Genomic DNA, 20,950 nt, shown 5'->3' on the forward strand with positions numbered 1-20,950 from the left:
GTAAAACTCAGTAACGCAGCCCCATTGATTCCTATGGGGAAATAAAAGTTATGTCTACACCTAACACCCTAACATGAACCCCGAGTCTAAACACCCCTAATCTTACACTTATTAACCCCTAATCTGCCATCCCCCGACATCGCCGACACCTACATTATTCTTATTAACCCCTAATCTGCCGCTCTGGACACAGCCGCCACCTACATTATACTTATGAACCCCTAATCTGCTGAACCCAACATCGCCGACACCTACATTATATTTATCAACCCCTAATCTGCCACCCCCAATGTCGCTGCCACCTACCTACATTTATTAACCCCTAATCTGCTGCCCCCAACGTCGCCGCCACTATAATAAACATATTAACCCCTAAACCGCCGCACTCCCACATAGCAAACACTAGTTAAATATTATTAACCCCTAATCTGCCGTCCCTAACATCAACACCACCTACCTACATTTATTAACCCTAATCTGCCGTCCCCAACATTGCCTCCACTATACTAAATGTATTAACCCCTAAACCTAAGTCTAACCCTAACACCTCCTAACTTAAATATAATTAAAATAAATCTAAATAAAATTCCTATCATTAACTACATTACAATAACACCTAACACTACACTATAATTAAATAAATTAACTAAATTAACAATAATTAAATCAATTAAATTAAATTAGCTAAAGTACAAAAAAACAAAAAACACTAAATTACAGAAAATAATAAACAAATTACAAGATATTTAAACTAATTACACCTAATCTAATAGCCCTATCAAAATAAAAAAAATTAAAAAAAAACCCTAGCCTAAACTAAACTACCAATAGCCCTTAAAAGGGCCTTTTGCGGGGCATTGCCCCAAAGAAATCAGCTCTTTTACTTGAAAAAAAAAAATACAAACAACCCCCCCAACAGTAAAACCCACCACCCACACAACCAACCCCCCCCAAATAAAATACTATCTAAAAAAAACTAAGCTCCCCATTGCCCTGAAAAGGGTATTTGGATGGGCATTGACCTTAAAACGGCAGTTATCTCTTTTGCAAGCCCAAACCCTAACCTAAAATTAAAACCCACCCAATACACCCTTAAAAAAACCTTACACTAACCCCCTGAAGATCGACTTACCAGGAGAAGTCTTCATCCAAGCCGGGCCAAAGTCCTCAATGAAGCCGGGAGAAGTCTTCATCCAAGCCGGGTGAAGTGGTCCTCCAGACGGGCAGAAGTCTTCATCCAGACGGCATCTTCTATCTTCATCCATCCGGCGCGGAGCGGGTCCATCTTCAAGACATCCGACGCAGAGCCTCCTCTTCATCCGAAGACTAAAGATGAATGAAGGTACCTTAAGTGACGTCATCCAAGATGGCGTCCCTTAGATTCCGATTGGCTGATAGAATTCTATCAGCCAATCGGAATTAAGATAGAAAAAATCCTATTGGCTGATGCTAATTTAGTCTATTGGTAGTTTAGTTTAGGCTAGGGTTTTTTTTTTATTTTGGGGGGACTATTAGATTAAGTGTAATAAATTTAAATATCTTGTAATTTTTTTTATTATTTTCTGTAATTTAGTGGGGAGGTTTTTTGTACTTTAGCTAATTTAATTTAATTGATTTAATTGTTGCTAATTTAGTTAATTTATTTAATTATAGTGTAGTGTTAGTTGTTATTGTAACTTAGGTTAGGTTTTATTTTACAGGTACTTTTGTATTTATTTTAGCTAGGTAGTTATTAAATAGTTAATAACGATTTAGTAACTATTCTACCTAGTTAAAATAAATACAAACTTGCCTGTAAAATAAAAATAAACCCTAAGCTAGATACAATGTAACTATTAGTTATATTGTAGCTAGCTTAGGGTTTATTTTATAGGTAATTATTTACTTTTAAATAGGAATAATGTAGTTAATTATAGTAATTTTATTTAAATTTATTTTAATTATATTTAAGTTAGGGGGTGTTAGGGTTAGACTTAGATTTAGGGGTTAATACATTTAGTATAGTGGCGGCGACGTTGGGGAGGCAGATTAGGGGTTAATAAATGTAGGTAGGTGGCGGTGATGTTAGGGATGGCAGAATAGGGGTTAATAATATTTAACTAATGTTTACAAGGCGGGAGTGCGGCGGTTTAGGGGTTAATATGTTTATTATAGTGGCAGCGACGTTGGGGGCGGGAGATTAGGGATTAATAAGTGTAGGTAGGTTGCGGCGACATTGGGGGCGGCAGATTAGGGGTTAATAAATATAATGTAGGTGTTGGCGATGTTGGGGGCAGCAGATTAGGGGTTCATAAATATAATGTAGGTGGCGGCGGTGTCCGGAGCGGCAGATTAGGGGTTAAAAATGTTATTATAGTGTTTGCAATGCGGGAGGGCCACGGTTTAGGGGTTAATAGGTAGTTTATGGGTGTTAGTGTACTTTTTAGAACTTTAGTTATGAGTTTTATGCTACGGCGTTGTAGTGTAAAACTCTTAACTACTGAATTTAGAATGTGTTACGGATCTTGGAGGTAGAGTCTGTAACGCTCACTTTTTGGCCTCCCAGGACAGACTCGTAATACCAGCGCTATGGAAGTCCCATAGAAAAAAGGGTTTACGAAGTTTACGTAAGTCGTTTTGCGGTAAGGCCAAAGAAGTGTGCGGTGACCCTAAACCTTCAAGACTCGTAATACCAGCGGGCGTAAAAAAGCAGTGTTAGTACCTCTTAACACTGCTTTTTTACCCTAACGCACAACTCGTAATCTAGCCGTAAGTTTTTTGTTTTTTTTAAAAACAAACAAAAAACCCCACATTTTTTTTCTGTAGTGTAGCTGCCACTCCCCTCAATATCCTACCCCCTCCCAGATCCCTTTCCAAACACTTATCCCCCCTCTCCCTCCTTCCGACTCACTAAATGTTTTCCGTAGTGTAGCGGTCCCACACGCTCCCGCCCCTCTCATACTGTCTTCCGCCCTCCTTCCTCTCCCCTCCAGCGATGGGCCACCCACCCGCCTCCCTCCTATCCCTTCCATGCCACTAATGATCGGCACCATCGCTGGATGATGCAGAAAGGGCCACAGAGCGCTTAAAATCCCTGAGGATGTGCCTGGCACGTCCTTGGTCATTAACGACCGTTTTTTGTAGGACGTGTCTGGCATGTCCTCGGTCGTTAAGAGGTTAACTACCAGTTTTCGAAATAGAAACTGGGAGTTCTCCCAAAAACAACGCATACAATATCCTATTCACACCCCTTAAGGTTATAGCAAAGCTCTATTCATGTAACACATTTTTTCACTCGGTATGGAAAATACTTGTTTGCATGTGTGACTTTACACAAGACATCATCAAAAGAAATCATCAATACTAAATTATTGAACTTGTAATCTGTAACAAGCATTTGTGACCATGAGTTCAATAATATATGCATTATCGTGAACGAGTTTGGACTTAGCGTGCATGGAGGCTCATCACCTATAAAAATCTGTTACTGCTATCCCATTTAATGGTCTCTTAAAAAATACAAAGCAGCAAGGCAGGGAGTCCTGATTTAACCCCGTAACGACCAAGGACGTGCCAGACACATCCTACAAAAAACGGTTGTTAACAACCAAGGACATGCTTGGCGCGTCCTCTGGGGTTTTAAGCATTGGAAGCGATCGTGAACGCTTCCAGTCACTTTCAGGGTATTGCAGCAATGCCTCAAAATGTCAAGCACTCTGGGTATTGTAGTTCTTTGCCCGAAAATCCTGTGCCCGGAAGTGAAGAGGTTTGCGCTGTGGCAAGTTCAGGAATTTCCAGATCATCTCTGGGTTGTACCTCTGTATTTGTGTAGATGTGACAGACACTAATCAAGTTTACCTGGAAGTCATACATAACTTTGCGGAGGTCCTGAATGAATATTTCAATAATGTGTATGAGTTACATGGAAGCTAACTGGTTTACCTACTGTACGTATTACAGATTCTGCTCTCTCTCTGGTTTTGCAGGGAGAGGAGGAGAAGCAGTGTGGAGGTACTGTGGGGTCAGGTAGGGTATTTTGTACAGTTATATAAGGATATAGATTTACAGCTGTTAGCATACTCTCAATAGAAATATAAAGTATAAAGGTGGTGTGGGGTTTTTTTTGTACAGAAACCAGAACCCTTGTTGTCATTGCAATATAAAACATTGTTTTCTCTTAAAAAGTTGTGCTACAAGGGTGGTTGTCAAATGTCAGTCAGCAAAGCAATGTACCTGACAAAGTGAAAACCTAACAACAAGTAAATATATTAGAAAATAAGGTAAATGTTTGGCATAGCACTTTATGTGCATATTTTCTATAATAATTTAATTTTCTTTAAAATGGCACCAAACTTTAAGTGTGCGCCTTATAATCAGGTGCAGCCTATACTCGGGCCAATACGGTGTGTTTGTATATATATATATATATATATATGTATTTATATATATATATATATATATATATATTTATATATATATCCTCCAAAAGAATGCACTCTCAGGACTTTCACAAAAAAGAACCACAATTTATTAAACTTTTTAGGAGATCAACTCTTCTTCACATATCAGGGACACTCCACATCTACTTTTTTTTTTTTAAATATTTATTTATCAGTTTTTTTCGAATAATACAGAAAATAAGACAGGACAGTCCATACAAAATAAGAGAAACACAAAACATAGTATATTATGGAGACACAGCTCCTCATCATATTATAGATTCCATGAATACTCAGTTTCAGCAAAAAGAGAGAGAGAAAAAAAGGAAAAAAAAAAAAAAAAGAAAAATCACACCGCCCCCCCCCATTCCCTGTCTCCGAATTATATTTTATTATTCAGTGAACTAAATTAGTTTACTGAGCTAAAGAGCACTATTATATTTCTCTGTATAGTGAGATCCAAGATGCCGGAAATTCGTTTAATAAAACTAATTCAGCAAAACTATTGGAACTCAAGAAAGGGTTCAAGATACATTTTTGAATTTGAGGTGAATACGTTTTAATTATAGGGAGCCACCCTACCAAAAATTTTTTGATTTTTTGTTCGCCTAATAATTGTGTATGAAATGATTCGAAAATAATTTGATTCTGTACCTCTTTAGTAAGAAGCGAGAAGCTAGGAGCTATTTTACTCTTCCAGGCTTTCAGAATTAAATGCCTGGATAGTAATATTACTATGTTTAGTATGTTTTTATACAAATTTTGATTCTCTATTTGACCCTCAAGAAATATAATCTCTTTCAACCCAATATAAACATTAGTCCCATAGTTTTTGTTAAACCAGTATGATACCTTATTCCAGAATTGATATATTTTTGGGCAGAAACCGAACATATGTGAAATGTCTGCGTCTACATATGAACAACGTGGGCACAAAAATACTTGTGAAGCAAACATTCTTTTTAATCTGGCAGGAGTAAGGTAGTAATTATTAAGTAATTTCATGTGAGATTCTTTCCAACTTACTGGGACCCTACATTTATCCAGGGCTGCAAAGCTTGTCTTAATCTTTTCATGATTCATATCGGGAAAATAAGGTAGCCATGTATTACAAATTTTGTCCAAAAAAATTTGACTCTGTTTAGCCAGCATAATATTATATATCAATGATATAGATAAGGTTCCCCCCACAGATTTTTGAATACATATTCTGATATCTGACCATGAGCCTCCATTGTCCAGAGTCGAGTCCCTACAATCCATAAAATGTCGAACTTGAAAGTAAGCAAATAAACTATTTCTCGGGAGATCAAATTGGTTTACAAGCTGTTCAAAAGGCAAAGTCTGCCCTGTACCTGACAGCAGTTGGTATAAGTATTTTAAGCCCTTTTCTTCCCATGTCCTAAAAATTTTCTGGGTGTTTCCAGGGATAAATTCCATATTACCTATTATAGGTAAATATTCAGAAAAAGTGTGGTTTATCCCAACCAGGGAACAAAATTTACGCCATGCTATCACTATATTATTGATGGTAATTAAGCCAGAGACAATATCAGGGATTTTGTTTGGTGAATTATGTAGTATAGTTTTTAACGAAAAAGGGTAAATCATTGGGCTTTCAATTTCATTTGAAGAGAACCAGTTGGTGTCTGCTAGCCAGTCTATTGCAATTTTAACTAGAGCGGCCAAGTTATAAAAGTTAATATTGGGTAGAGCAAGTCCAGCAATATTACGTTTTTGTGTAAGCTTATTAATTGAAATACGCGCCTTATTACCATGCCAGATGAATTTAATAAACATAACATTTATTTTATTTATATCAGATTTTTTAAGAAGGAGTGGAAGATTCTGTAGTGGGTACAGCAGTTGTGGAAAGACTATTGTCTTGATAAGACTAATTCTGGCTGAGATGGACAGCGGGAATGCTGCCCAGATCTCTAAATTAAGCTTGATCTTTTGTAGGAGTGTTTGGAAGTTCAGATTATACCAATTGTTTGGATTTTTATGTAAGTGAATGCCCAGATATGTAAATGAATCAACCACTCTGAAAGGGGGATCACGTATACTAGACAAAGTCTTTTTTACCCACATAAACTCGCTTTTAGTATAATTTATTTTATATCCCGAAAAGGTAGTGAAAAGATTTAAGCAATTTAGAATTGATGGTATTGCCTGGGGGGTATTATATACAAAAATCAGCAGATCATCGGCATAGAGGAGAATTTTCAGTCTTGATGCAGCTAAGGGAATCCCTACGCATGTTTGTCTTAACCATATGGCCAAAGGTTCGAGCGCAATATTAAACAGTAGGGGAGAGAGTGGACACTCCACATCTACTCACAAAATTAGATGAAATAAAATGGGATGCAGAATATGCATTTGCTACACTCGATGTGTCAGCCTTATACACCTCTATCCCACATAATAAGGGAATAGAAGCTATTGAATACGCCTTAAAAAATGGTCTAAACAAAAATCAAATTTGTTTCCTTTGCGATTCAATAGAATTCATCCTTTCAAGAAATTACTTTTCCTTTGAGGATAAAATCTACATTAAAAAAACAGGCACTGCCATGGGAACTAAGTTCGCCCCAAACTTCGTAAATTTGTATATGGGCATGTTCGAGGATCTTACAATATGGCAAAAGAACCGTTTCTCCGAAAATATCATCCATTGGTTCAGATTCATTGATGACATCTTAATAATCTGGAAAGGAGATCTAGCAATATTTAATGATTTTGTGGAAATGATTAATCATAATAACTTTAACCTTAAGTTCTCTAAGGAATGGGACAAAAAACAGAATTTATGCTTACCTGATAAATTACTTTCTCTAGCGGTGTATCCAGTCCACCGATTCATCCTTTACTTGTGGGATATTCTCATTCCCTACAGGAAGTGGCAAAGAGAGCACACAGCAGAGCTGTCCATATAGCTCCCCCTCTAGCTCCACCCCCCAGTCATTCGACCAAAGGTTAGGAAGAAAAAGGAGAAACCATAGGGTGCAGTGGTGACTTTAGTTTAAATAAAAATTTTTTACCTGACTTAAATGCCAGGGCGGGCCGTGGACTGGATACACCGCAAGAGAAAGTAATTTATCAGGTAAGCATAAATTCTGTTTTCTCTTGCAAGGTGTATCCAGTCCACGGATTCATCCTTTACTTGTGGGATACCAATACCAAAGCTTTAGGACACGGATGAAGGGAGGGAACAAGACAGGTACCTTAGACGGAAGGCACCACTGCTTGCAAAACCTTTCTCCCAAAAATAGCCTCTGAAGAAGCAAAAGTATAGAATTTGTAAAATTTGGAAAAAGTATGCAGTGAAGACCAAGTCGCTGCCTTACAAATCTGTTCAACAGAAGCCTCATTTTTGAAAGCCTATGTGGAAGCCACTGCTCTTGTAGAATGAGCAGTAATTGTTTCAGGAGGCTGCTTTCCAGCAGTCTCATAGGCCAAACGGATGATGCTTTTCAGCCAAAAGGAAAGAGAGGTAGCAGTCGCTTTCTGACCTCTCCTCTTACCAGAATAGATAACAAACAAGGAGGATGTTTGTCTGAAATCCTTAGTTGCTTGTAAATAGAACTTTAAAGCACAAACTACATCAAGATTGTGTAACAGAGGTTCCTTCCTGAATCTGAGACTTCTCCCTCAGACATCAAATCCCTCGCTCCCACTTCAGAGCGTTGTGAGGGTATATCTGATACGGCTACCAAAGCGTCAGAATGCTCATAATCTGTTCTTTAAACGGAGCTATCACGCTTTGCAGGCAACACGGGCAGTTTAGATAAGAAGGCTGTAAGAGAATTATCCATGACTGCCGCCAATTCTTGTAATGTAAAAGAGTTAGACGCACTAGAGGTACTAGGCGTCGCTTGCGCGGGCTTAACTGGTTGTGACAATTGGGGAGAGGCAGACGGGCTACCCTCATTACCTTCAGTCTGAGAATCATCTTGGGCCACATTCTTAAGTGCAACAATATGATCTTTAAAGTGTATAGACATATCAGTACAAGTGGGACACATTCTGAGAGGGGGTTCCACCATGGCTTCTAAACACATTGAACAAGGATTTTCCTTAGTGTCAGATATGTTTAACAGACTAGTAGTATACACAAGCAGGCTTGGAAATCACTTTAATCAAATAAAAAACACAATTTGAAAAAAAAACGTTACTGTGCCTTTAAGAGATAAAAAGAGCACACAATTTTACAAAACAGTGAAAAATGCAGCAATCCTCTTGAAATTTTCACAGTATGTACCTAAAGCCTTAATAAGATTGCACCACAAGTTGCAAAACGATTAACCCCTTAATGCCCAAACCGGAGCAGCCTAAAGCCAGCACCCGGTTAAAATTAGTACAGCACCTTGCCACAGCCTTGCTGTGGCCCTACCTGCCCCTAGGGATCAGATTTGGGGGAATATAGCTTCTATAAGGCCCTCAAACAGCAGCAGGACCCTCCATGTGAAGTAGCATGAACTTCTCTGCAATTCTAAGTGCGCATCTGAGGCGCGAAATTAGGCTCCTCCCACTCCATTCCGGAGCAGTGAGGCCTAAGAAATCACTTCTAAGTGAATAAAAAATAGCCATGTGGGTAATAACCCCAGAAAGAACCCAAAAGGGCTTTCAAAGTGTCTTGCAAACGATATTTTCCTTAGCTAAACAATCGATTGCCCTGAATAAGTGTCAACCAGCATAATTAGCCCTATTATGTAAGCATTCAATTCCTTACTAAGTCTGTGAACATAGCTTACCCTCCCCTCATGGGGATATTGTCAGTCTCTTCTAGCATTATCTCAGTCTTGTCTAGAAATAAATGACTGAACATACCTTATTGCAGTTCACCCTGCAAACTGTTCCCCCCAACTGAAGTTTTCTGGTACTCCTCAGTCCTGTGTGGGAACAGCAGTGGATTTTAGTTACAACATGCTAAAATCATTTTCCTCTCAGCAGAAATCTTCATCACTTTTCTGCTAGAGAGTAAATAGTACAAGCCGGTACCATTTAAAATAACAAACTTATGATTGAAGATAATAAAAACTACAATTCTAACACCACATTCACTTTACCCTCCCGAGAGAGACCCTAGTGCTTAGAGCCAGCAAAGAGAATGACTGGGGGGTGGAGCTAGAGGGGGAGCTATATGGACAGCTCTGCTGTGTGCTCTCTTTGCCACTTCCTGTAGGGAATGAGAATATCCCACAAGTAAAGGATGAATCCGTGGACTGAATACACCTTGCAAGAGAAATCAAATACATTTCTTAGACATTACTATATTTACTAAAGGTGAGAGAATCAGCACAAAATTATTCACCAAAAAAACAGACACTAATGGCTACCTACATGCTAAGAGTGGCCATCATCCAAAATGGATAAAAAATATACCTTTTGGACAATTCCAAAGGATTAAAAGGAACTGCACTGAAACTGATGATTTTGAAGCCTCTTCAACAGTTTTAAAAGAAAAATTCAAAGAAAAGGGCTTTAACGAAAAAGACATCTTGGAAGCATACAACAAAGTGAAAACTATGGAAAGAAGCACTTTACTCAAACCAAAGAACAAGATCAAACAATCTACAAACACAGATGATACACTCAGATTAGATTCTGCGCATCTAAACAGATTGAAAAAATTCTGAATGAACATTGGCACATTCTAAGAAAAGATCCAGTCCTCGGAAAAAAACATCCCAGAGACCCTTGGTTACATACAAAAAGAATTTAAATCTTAAAAACATTTTAGCTCCAACTAAACTAAAAACCAATAAGCCTAAAAAAATCAGAGATAAATCAACAACTAGTTAAAGGTTTTTACAAATGTGGAAGAAAAAACTGCGAATGTTGCAAACGGACTAGCGAAAATAGACTAGAAAACAAATGGATCATCAACAACAACACCAAACAAATTCCAATTCAATCCCATATGAACTGCAAATCAGAGTTCTTTGTCTATAGAATAGAGTGCACGTGTAAAAAAATCTACATTGGTAGAACCAAGAGAATTCTCAAAACCAGACTCCTAGAACATGTAAACAACATAGAGGGAGAAATATCCGAATATGGTCTAAGTAGACATTTCGAGGAATTTCACAAAAAAAATCAAAACTAATTCACTATTAAAGGGACAGTCAACACCAGAATATTTGTAGTTTAAAAAGAAAGATAATCCCTTTATTACCCATTCCCCATTTTTGCATAACCAACACAGTAATAATAATACATATTTTACCTTTGTAATTACCTTGTATCTAAGCTTCTGCTGACTGCCCCTTTATTTCAGTTCTTTTGACAGACTTGCATTTTAGCCAATCAGTGCTCACTCCTAGGTCACTTCATGTGCATGAGCTCAATGTTATCTATATGAAACACATGAACTAATGCCCTCTAGTGGTCAAAATGCATTCAGATTAGAGGCAGTCTTCAAAGTCTAAGAAATTAGCATATGAACCTCCTAGGTTTAGCTTTCAACTAAGAATACCAAGATAACAAAGCAAAATTGGTGATAAAAGTAAAGTGGGAAGTTGTTTAAAATTGCATTCCCTATTTAAATCATGAAAGTTTTTTGGGGACTTGACTGTCCCTTTAAAGTGATTGAACAAATACCTAAGTCATGGGGTAAAGATAGACTATTACAATTAAGGAAAAGGGAAACATATTGGATCCACCAATTAAACACTAGGGAACCATATGGCCTGAATAGGGACATAGATCTAGCAGCCTTTTTATAAACATCTAAGTGAACAAAAGCATTTCCATAAAATACAGTGTGCATATGTGTGCATATATATATATGTGTATATATATATATATGTATGTATGTGTGTGTATGTGTGTATATATATATATTATAAGCACATGATTAGAGTCGATTATATATCATCACTATCCCTATTTAAGTCCACAACCTCACATATACATCTAGTCAATTACTAATTGTTAATTAATTATGAATTATATATTATTTATTAATTATATATTATTTTAATCCTTTTGAATTGTGTATATATAAGGGTATATATTTTCAATTTAGAAATGTATGAAACAAAAACTATGGAATAACAGTACAGCCCATTTTTAAAGTATTTTTTAATGTAATCTATTAAATAATTTTATTATTAGTGAGAAAATACACCATAGATTGCCCTGTCAAACAATTGTAAAATATTTATATACTAGTCCTAAAGCCCATTCACACTGGCCATTTTTTGCAGTACAGTGGTCCCTCCCCCTCTCTTTTGCTCTCTCTCTCCCCTCTCTTTTGAGCTTTCTCTCTCCCCCCTCTCTTTTGCGCTCTCTCTCTCTTCCTCTCTATTTTGCGCTCTCTCTCTCCCCCCTCTCTTTTGCGCTCTCTCTCTCCCCCCTCTCTTTTGAGCTCTCTCCCCTTCTCTTTTGAGCTCTTTCTCTCCCCCCTCTCTTTTGCGCTCTCTCTCCCCCACTCTTTTGTGCTCTCTCTCTCCCCCTCTCTTTTGCGCTCTCTCTCTCCCCCTCTCTTTTGTGCTCTCTCTCCCCCTCTCTTTTGCGCTCTCTCTCTCCCCATCACTTTTGCGCTTTCTCTCTCCCCCATCTCTTTTGTGCTCTCTCCCCCCTCTCTCTCTCCCCTCTCTTTTGCGCTCTCTCTCCCCCCTCTCTTTTGTTCTCTCTCTCTCCCCCTCTCTTTTGCGCTCTCTCTCCCCCCTCTCTTTTGTGCTCTCTCTCCCCTCTCTTTTGCGCTCTCTCTCCCACCCTTTCTTTTGCACTCTCTCTCCCCCTCTCTTTTGCGCTCTCTCTCCCCCTCTCTTTTGCAATCTCTCACCCCCTCTCTTTTGCGCTCTCTCTCCCCCTCTCTTTTGCGCTCTCTCTCCACCCTCTCTTTTGCGCTCTCTCTCCCCCCTCTCTTTTGCGCTCTTCCCCCCCTCTCTTTTGCGCTCTCCCTCTCCCCCTCTCTTTTGCGCTCTCTCTCCCCCTCTCTTTTGCGCTCTCTCTCTCCCCCATCTCTTTTGCGCTCTCTCTCTCCCCCATCTCTTTTGCGCTCTCTCCCCCCTCTCTCTCTCCCCTCTCTTTTGCACTCTCTCTCCCCCCTCTCTTTTGTGCTCTCTCTCCCCTCTCTTTTGCGCTCTCTCCCACCCTTTCTTTTGCGCTCTCTCTCCCCTCTCTTTTGTGCTCTCTCTCCCCCTCTCTTTTGCGCTCTCTTACCCCCTCTCTTTTGCGCTCTCTCTCCCCCTCTCTTTTGCGCTCTCTCTCCTCCCTCTCTTTTGCGCTCTCTCTCCCCCCTCTCTTTTGCGCTCTTCCCCCCCTCTCTTTTGCGCTCTTCCCCCCTCTCTTTTGCGCTCTCTCTCCCCCCTCTTTTGCGCTCTCTCTTCCCCCCTCTCTTTTGCGCTCTCTCTACCCCCATCTCTTTTGCGCTCTCTCCCCCTCTCTTTTGCTGTCTCTATCCCCCCTCTCTTTTGCTGTCTCTCTACCCCCTCTCTTTTGCTGTCTCTCTCCCCCCTCTCTCTTTTGCTGTCTCTCTCCCCCTCTCTCTGTTGCTGTCTCTCTCCACCCCCTCTCTTTTGCTGTCTCTCTCCCCCTCTCTTTTGCTGTCTCTCTCCCCCCTCTCTTTTGCTGTCTCTCTCCCCCCTCTCTTTTGCTTCTCTCTCCCCCCTCTCTTTTGCTTCTCTCTCCCCCTTTTTGCGCTCTCTCTCTCCCCCTCTCTTTTACGCTCTCTCTCCCCCTCTCTTTAGCGCTCTCTCTCCCCATCTCTCTTTTGCGCTCTCTCTCCCCCTCTCTTTTGCGCTCTCACCCCCTCTCTTTTGCGCTTTCTCACACCCTCTCTTTTGTGCTCTCTCCACCCCTCTCTTTTGTGCTCTCTCTCTCCCCCCTCTTTTGCACTCTCTCTTCCCCCCTCTCTTTTGCGCTCTCTCTCCCCCTCTCTTTTGCGCTCTTCCCTCCCTCTCTTTTGTGCTCTCTCCCCCTCTCTTTTGCTGTCTCTCTCCCCCTCTCTCTTTTGCTGTCTCTATCCCCCCTCTCTTTTGCTGTCTCTCTCCCCCTCTCTCTTTTGCTTTCTCTCTCCCCCTCTCTTTTGCTGTCTCTCTCCCCCTCTCTCTTTTGCTGTCTCTCTCCCCCTCTCTCTTTTGCTCTCTCTCTCCCCCTCTCTTTTGCTGTCTCTCTCCCCCCTCTCTTTTGCTGTCTCTCTTCCCCCTCTCTTTTGTGCTCTCTCTCCCCCCTCTCTTTTGCACTCTTCCCCCCCTCTCTTTTGCGCTCTCTCCCCCTCTCTTTTGCTGTCTCTCTCCCCCTCTCTCTTTTGCTGTCTCTACCCCCCCTCTCTTTTGCTGTCTCTCTCCCCCTCTCTCTTTTGCTGTCTCTCTCCCCCCTCTCTTTTGCTGTCTCTTTCCCCCCTCTCTTTTGCTGTCTCTTTCCCCTTCTCTCTTTTGCTGTCTCTCTCATTCCCCTCTCTTTTACTGTCTCTCTCCCCCCTGTCTTTTGCTGTCTCTCTCCCCCTCTCTTTCTCCCCCCTCTCTATCTCTCTCCCATCTTCCGACCGCGTCCGGCCATGCCCCTTCATGACAGACCACGCTCCTTCACGACCATCCACGCCCGGCCACGCCCCCCACTCACACCCGGCCACACCCACCTTTGCCACGGCGCAGATCACCAGCAGGCAGGGACTCAAAGGCCAGGTGTGTTTGTCCTCGTGCTGTCTGTACTGCGCATGACAGCTTCTGACAAACACACTTGGCCTTTTATATAATAGGATTGTAAAAAACAGAATAATCAAAAAATGATCTTGTATAAAATTAAATAAACCTCTAAAAAACAAAATGAAGGTACTTCCGGTCTCTCAAAAAAAATAGAGACCCAGGATGGAAGTGGATCTATTCTCTGACAAAGTGGGCATAGGACCCACGAAACGCGTAAGATACCGTGAGAAGAGTGACGTCACTTCCATTTTTCGCAACGGATCCACTTCCGGTTTCTTTGAAACCATTCACGCCGGCGTGTTCTTTGGCTCCTCCATTTTATACACCATCGATTGGGCTTGCTAACAGATAAGTTACACTCGTACCTACTAGATATCAATTGTATATTATTTTTACTTCATGAGCTTCATTTTTTAGTCAATTTTTTAGATAATCACTTTATCATTAGTTTACCTTATAGTGTGCACAAAATTAGGCTTTGATAAAATACCTTGTCTATCACTCAAATAATCCCCATATATCATTTCAATAAATATTTTTAATATTCCAAATTTATATTTCAAATTGATTTTTTATTTTTACTATTAAATTCATTTTATCTTTATTATTTAAAATAAATCGCCATTTTTCTGGATATCCAAACGATCTGGAATCTGACTGCTACATACTTTCAACGAGTTAGTTTCAGTCAGCAGCCCAGACCCAGAACAAATCAGCTTTGGTTTTAGTATATTGTATGATCCTCTTTTTGTGTTTTATGCTTTTAAACATACAAATAAAATTTGACTTCTAAGCATTAGGACTCAGCACATCAGCGCTGCTTTTAAAAAAAGTGATTGCAGCCAGTGTCCACCATTTCCAAATCGAATAAGATCAAAAATCCTCAACAGGATAGCTGTTCATCTGCCATGCAAAAATCATTTTTTAGATAGTGATCTTTCCTTTTGGGTCCTACAGCGCTTGTTCTATTCCTTCCAATACAACTCATATATATATATATATATATATATATATATATATATATATATATATATATATATATATATATATATATATATATATATATATATATATATATATATACATTTATATGTACAGCAGAGTCATTGGGTCAGCTCATATGTACAAAAACATTTTCCTAGACTCTTTAACATCTCATCAGCAAAAGAAACAAAATCAATTTTCTCTGTGCACTAATTATTACCAATGCTGGTCTAATTAATTACATAATTATAACATTCAATACAGTCTCCAAGGTCCTTTTATTCAGCAAATTGCAATTTGATTCCAGAAATTGATTCACTTGTCAGCCAAATGGACTCACATTATACAAATCTTTAGTTGCAGGTTACAGAGGGAAAAAAAATCAGCTTACAAATGTTTTGTAATTTGCTTTTACGTTTCAGATTGTATAGCTGATGGGTGCAGGAACGATTCTATATCTAAAAAATGGTGGTGGTGGTGGGGGGGGGTGAAAGATGATACAAAAGCTTAATTTTACAGGTGGGTGGTGGTATTGGTATTAATTTCAATTAATTATTTATCTGTTTAAAGGGACAGTCTAGTCCAAAATAAAATTTAATGATTCAAATAGGGCATGCAATTTTAAACAATTTTCCAATTTACTTTTATCATCAGTTTGGCTTTGTTCTCTTGGTATTCTTAGTTGAAAGCAAAACATAAGAGGTTCATATGCTAATTTCTTAGACTTTGAAGGCTGCTCTTATTTGAATGCATTTTGAGAGTTAGTCAACACTAGAGAGTGTTAGTTCATGTGTGCCATTTAGATAACATTGTGCTCACGCCCATGGAGTTACCTAGGCGTAAGCACTTATTGGCTAAAATGCAAGTCTGTCAAAATAACTGAAAAAGGGGGGCAGTCTGCAGAGGCTTAGATACAAGGTAATCACAGAGGTAAAAAGTATATTAATATAACTGTGTTGGTTATGCAAAACTGGGAAATGGGTAATAAAGGGATCATCTATCTTTTTAAAACAATAAAAATTCTGGTGTAGACTCTCCCTTTAAAGGGACACTAAACACCTTGAGGTTGTAATATAAATTGCTTAACGTGGCAGTCTACACCATAATTTTTGTTGTTTAAAAAACATAAATTATGCTTACCTGATAATTTCATTTCCATCGTGGGGAGTAGAGTCCACAGCTTCATTCATTACTTGTGGGAATTAAGAACCTGGCCACCAGGAGGAGGCAAAGACACCCCAGCCAAAGCCTTAAATACCTTCCCCACTCCCCTCATCCCCTAGTCATTCTGCCGAGGGAACAAGGAACAGTAGGAGAAATATCAGGGTATTAAAGGTGCAAGAAGAACAAACTTAATTTAGGTCCGCCTACCGGAGAAATGGGCGGGAGCCGTGGACACTCCTCCCCACGATGGAAATGAAATTATCAGGTAAGCATAATTTATGTTTTCCATCTAAAGGAAAGGAGAGTCCATGGCTTCATTCATTACTTGTTGGAAACAAATACCCAAGCTCTTGAGGACATTGAATGAAAAACGGGAGGGCAAAGGTGGCAGACCCTATTCTGAGGGCACCACAGCCTGCAAAACCTTTCTCCCAAAACTGCTTCCGCCGAAGCAAAAACGTAAAATTTGTAAAATTTCGTAAAAGTATGTAAGGATGACCAGGTAGCCGCCTTACAAATCTGCTCCATAGAGGCCTCATTCTTGAAGGCCAAAGAAGCCACAGCTCTAGTTGAATGAGCTGTAATCCTCTGAGGAGGCTTATGTCCCACTGTCTTCATAGGCCAAGCGAATCAAGCTCCTCAACCAAAAGGACAAATAAGCTGAAGAAGCTCTCTGCCCCTTGCGTTTCCCAGAATACACTACAAAAAGAGATGTAGACTGTCTGAAATCCTTCGTAGTCTGAACATAAAACTTCAAGGCTCGAACAACATCCAAATTATGAAGTAACCTCTCCTTAGGGGAAGAAAGGTTAGGACATAAAGAAGGAATAACTATTTCCTGATTGATGTTACAATTAGACACATCCTTGTGAAGAAATCCGAAACCAGTGCGAAGAAAAGCCTTATCGGCGTGAAAAACCAGATAAGGAGGCTCACATTGCAAGGCCGCCAAGTCAGATACTCTGCGTGCCGATGCAATAGCCAACAGAAATAGAACCTTCCAAGAAAGAATCTTAATGTCAATAGAGTGCATAGGTTCAAACGCAACACCTTAAGAACCAAGTTCAAGCTCTAGGGAGGAGCAGAATGTCTAAAGACAGGCCTGATTCTAGACAGATCCTGAACAAAAGACTGAATTACAGGAAGCTCTGTGAGAATCTTGTGCAACCAAACAGATAGCACCGAAATCTATCCGTTCAAGGAACTGGCGGCAAGCCCCTTCTCCAACCCATCCTGGAGAAAGGACAGAATCCTGGATACCTTAACCTTGTGCCAAGGGTATCCATGTTCCTCACACCAGGACAAGTAAGTCCTCCACACCTTATGATAGATGCGACGAGTGACAGGCTTCATGGCCTGAAAGAGAGTATCAATCACTCTCTCAGAGAATCCTCTCTTGGCTAAGACTAAGCGTTCAATCTCCACGCAGTCAGCCTCAGAGAATCTAGATTTTGATGTTGGAAGGGACCCTGTACTAGCAGATCCCTGCAACAGGGTAACCTCCATGGTGGAGAAGATGACATCCCCACCAGATCTGCAAACAATGTCCTCCGCGGCCACGCCGGAGTAATCAGTATAGCTGAAGCTTGCTCCTGTTTGATGCGGGCCACTACACGAGGTAGAAGTGGCAACAATGGAAAAAAACTAGGTTGAACCACCAAGGCATCAACCAGTTCTGTCTGGGGATCCCTAGACCGCGACCCATATTTGGGTAGTTTGCAAATGAGTCTGGATGCCATGAGATCTATCTCTGGCGATCCCCATTTGTGAAAGATCTCTGCAAACACCTCGGGGTGGAGAGACCATTCCCCCGGATCGGAGGACTGTCTGCTAAGAAAATCCGCTTCCCAGTTGTCCACACCTGGAATGTGGATTGCTGATAGCGAGCAGTTGTGGGACTCTGCCCATACCAATATCCGAGATACCTCCTTCATTGCTAGGGAGCTTCTCGTCCCCCCCTGATTTTTGATGTAGGCCACCGAGGTAATGTTGCTTGTCTTGAATCTGATGAAGCTAAACGACCCCAGGAGAGGCCAAGCTTTCAGAGCATTGTGGATCGCTCAAAGTTCCAGAAAATTGATCGGGAGGAGAGATACCTCTCAAGGTTACTTTCCTTGTGCGTTCCTGGCACCCCAAACAGGCCCCCATCCTGCCAGACTTGTGTCCCTGGTCACAATCTCCCAGGACGGCCTCAGGAAGGATGTCCCTTGGGACAGTTGTCCTGGACGGATCCACCAAGAGATGGATTCCCACATCTGGATGTCCAGAGAAATCTTTTGGGATAGGTACGAGTGATCTCCATTCCACTGCCTCAACATACACAGCTGAAGAGGTCTGAGGTGGAACCTGGCGAATGGAATGACATTGATGCTGGATACCATGAGCCCAATCACCTCCATACACTTCGTGAAGACTCTCAGGGCCATTACCAGACCGAAGGGAAGGGCCACAAACTGGTTGTTCCAGAAATGAAAATCTCAAGAACCTGAAGTGATCCCTGAGGATTGGTATATGAAGGTAGGCATCCTTCAAGTCTATTGTTGTCATGAACTGTCCCTCTTGAACTAGGGGCCAAATAGATCTGATCGTCTCCATTTTGAACGATGGAACAGCCAGAAATGTGTTTAAACATTTTAGGTCCAGAATCCAGCGGAACGTGCCCTCCTTCTTTGGGACCACGAAAATGTTTGAATAGTACCCTAGACGTCTCTCTGCTGGAGGTACTGGAACAATTACTCCAAGAGAAGAGAGATCCCTCACACATTCTAGAAAGGCGTCCCTCTTTTCTGGTCTTGAAGACAGGTTTGACAAGAAGAATCTGCCCCTGGGCGGATGAGATCTGAACCCTATCCTGTAACCCTGGGCGATGACCTCTAGAACCCAAGGGTCCCAAGCATCCTGCAACCAGACTTCTGAGAAGAGAATCTCCCCTCTACTCGGTTCGTTGACCGCCCCATCATGGCGATTTTGTCTCGGCGGGCTTCTTGTTCTGCTTGGACTTATTCCAAGACTGAGCTGGCTTCCAAGGTCCCTTGGACTGCTCCACTTTCATCACGGGCTGCTGTCGATGGGCCTTGTCCAAACAAAGGGGACAAAAATTAGACCCTTTAGGTTTAGCCTTCTTATCCTGTGGCACCCTTGCCTCCCGTGACATTGGATATGATCGAGTCCAGTCCTGGACCAAATAGGATCTTTCCCTGAAAAGGAAGGGATAGAAGCCTAGATTTAGAGGTCATGTCCACAGACCATGACTTCAGCTACAGAGCCCTATGGGCTAGGATGGAAAAACCTGATATTTTTGCATTCAGCCGAATATTCTGCATATTGGCATCACAAATAAAAGAATTAGCTACCCTCAAGGCCTTAATTCTATCCTGTATCTCATCAAGGGGAATCTAACTCTCGACCATCTCAGACAGGGATACGCACCAATATGTTACAGCTCTGGCTACCGCAGCTACCGTCGCTGCCGGCTGAAAAACAAACCCTGTGTGCTGAAACATCTTTCTTAGCATGTTTTCTAACTTTTTATCCATAGGCTCCTTAAACGACGAACTATCCTCAAGAGGAATCGTCGTATGCTTTGCGAGCATGGAGATCGCACCATCCACCTTAGGGACAGTCCCCCATAGCTCGAGCTAAGAGTCCGGAACGAGGAACAGTTTCTTAAAAGAAGAGGAAGAGGGAAAGGAAGAACCCAATTTCTCCCATTCATTCTTAATAATGTTAGCCATCTTAACAGGAACCGGGAAGGTCTGAGGCACCACCCTGTCCTCATATACTTTATCAAGTTTAGGAATCAAAGGTTCCACCGGTAGTTTCGGTTCCGGAACCTCCAGCGTAGCAAGCACTTGTTTCAGTAAAAAGTATACATTTTCCATCCTAAACCTAAAGCCTGGTTCGGATGACACAGACTCCGACCCAGAAGGAACGTCCTCCGAAGAGTCAGAGTTGTCTTCGCCAGCGGATAATCTTTCTGAGATATCTATTGGAGTAGATGACCCCTGGACCGGGCCGCAATGTTTTACCCTACGCTTGCGCTTAGCAGAACGTGGTAAGGCACTAATCACCGCAGACACCGCCGTTTGCAGTTGATCCGCAAAATCTGATGGCCAGCGGCCCTCTCCCTCAGGGGGATTAGTCGTGCCCTGGGGAGCTGCATGTGTAATCGGAGATGAATGTAGGGAACGCACCTCACGGGACGGAGAACCCTCAGAGGTGGACGGCTCAGTAGTACTAAACACCTTATTCTTTCTAGATGTAGTAATCTTATCAAGGCATGTGGAACAGAGTTGAGCATGTGGATCTACCAGAACTTCCTCACAATAAACACAGGTATTAGACTTTGTTAAAGAGGGAGTACCCTCCAACGCATCAGATTCCTCCATAGCTTACGCCTTTATTACAGACTATATATATATATATATATATATATATATATATATATAAAAATGGCACCTTTATATTCCAATGGCCGGGGCACTCACCACCTCCTTAGACCTGGACCACAGAAAAACCGTTTTGTCTCCTGCAACCGCCGGTCAAGAAGAGAAAGTTGAATAGGCCCCACCCGGTCACATGGAGTGCCTAGCAGTACCGCCCCTGCACTAGGGAGAGAAAAGCGTGCCAAGACTGCCGCGTAAGTAACTCCTGGAAATGAAACCTGTAAGTCCACCCATTGCCAGAGCCTGTGTACAACCCCCCCTGTTCAATAATCCCCCTTCCAGG

Source organism: Bombina bombina, chromosome 7 (genome assembly GCF_027579735.1).
Source record: "Bombina bombina isolate aBomBom1 chromosome 7, aBomBom1.pri, whole genome shotgun sequence".
Lineage (NCBI taxonomy): Eukaryota > Metazoa > Chordata > Amphibia > Anura > Bombinatoridae > Bombina > Bombina bombina.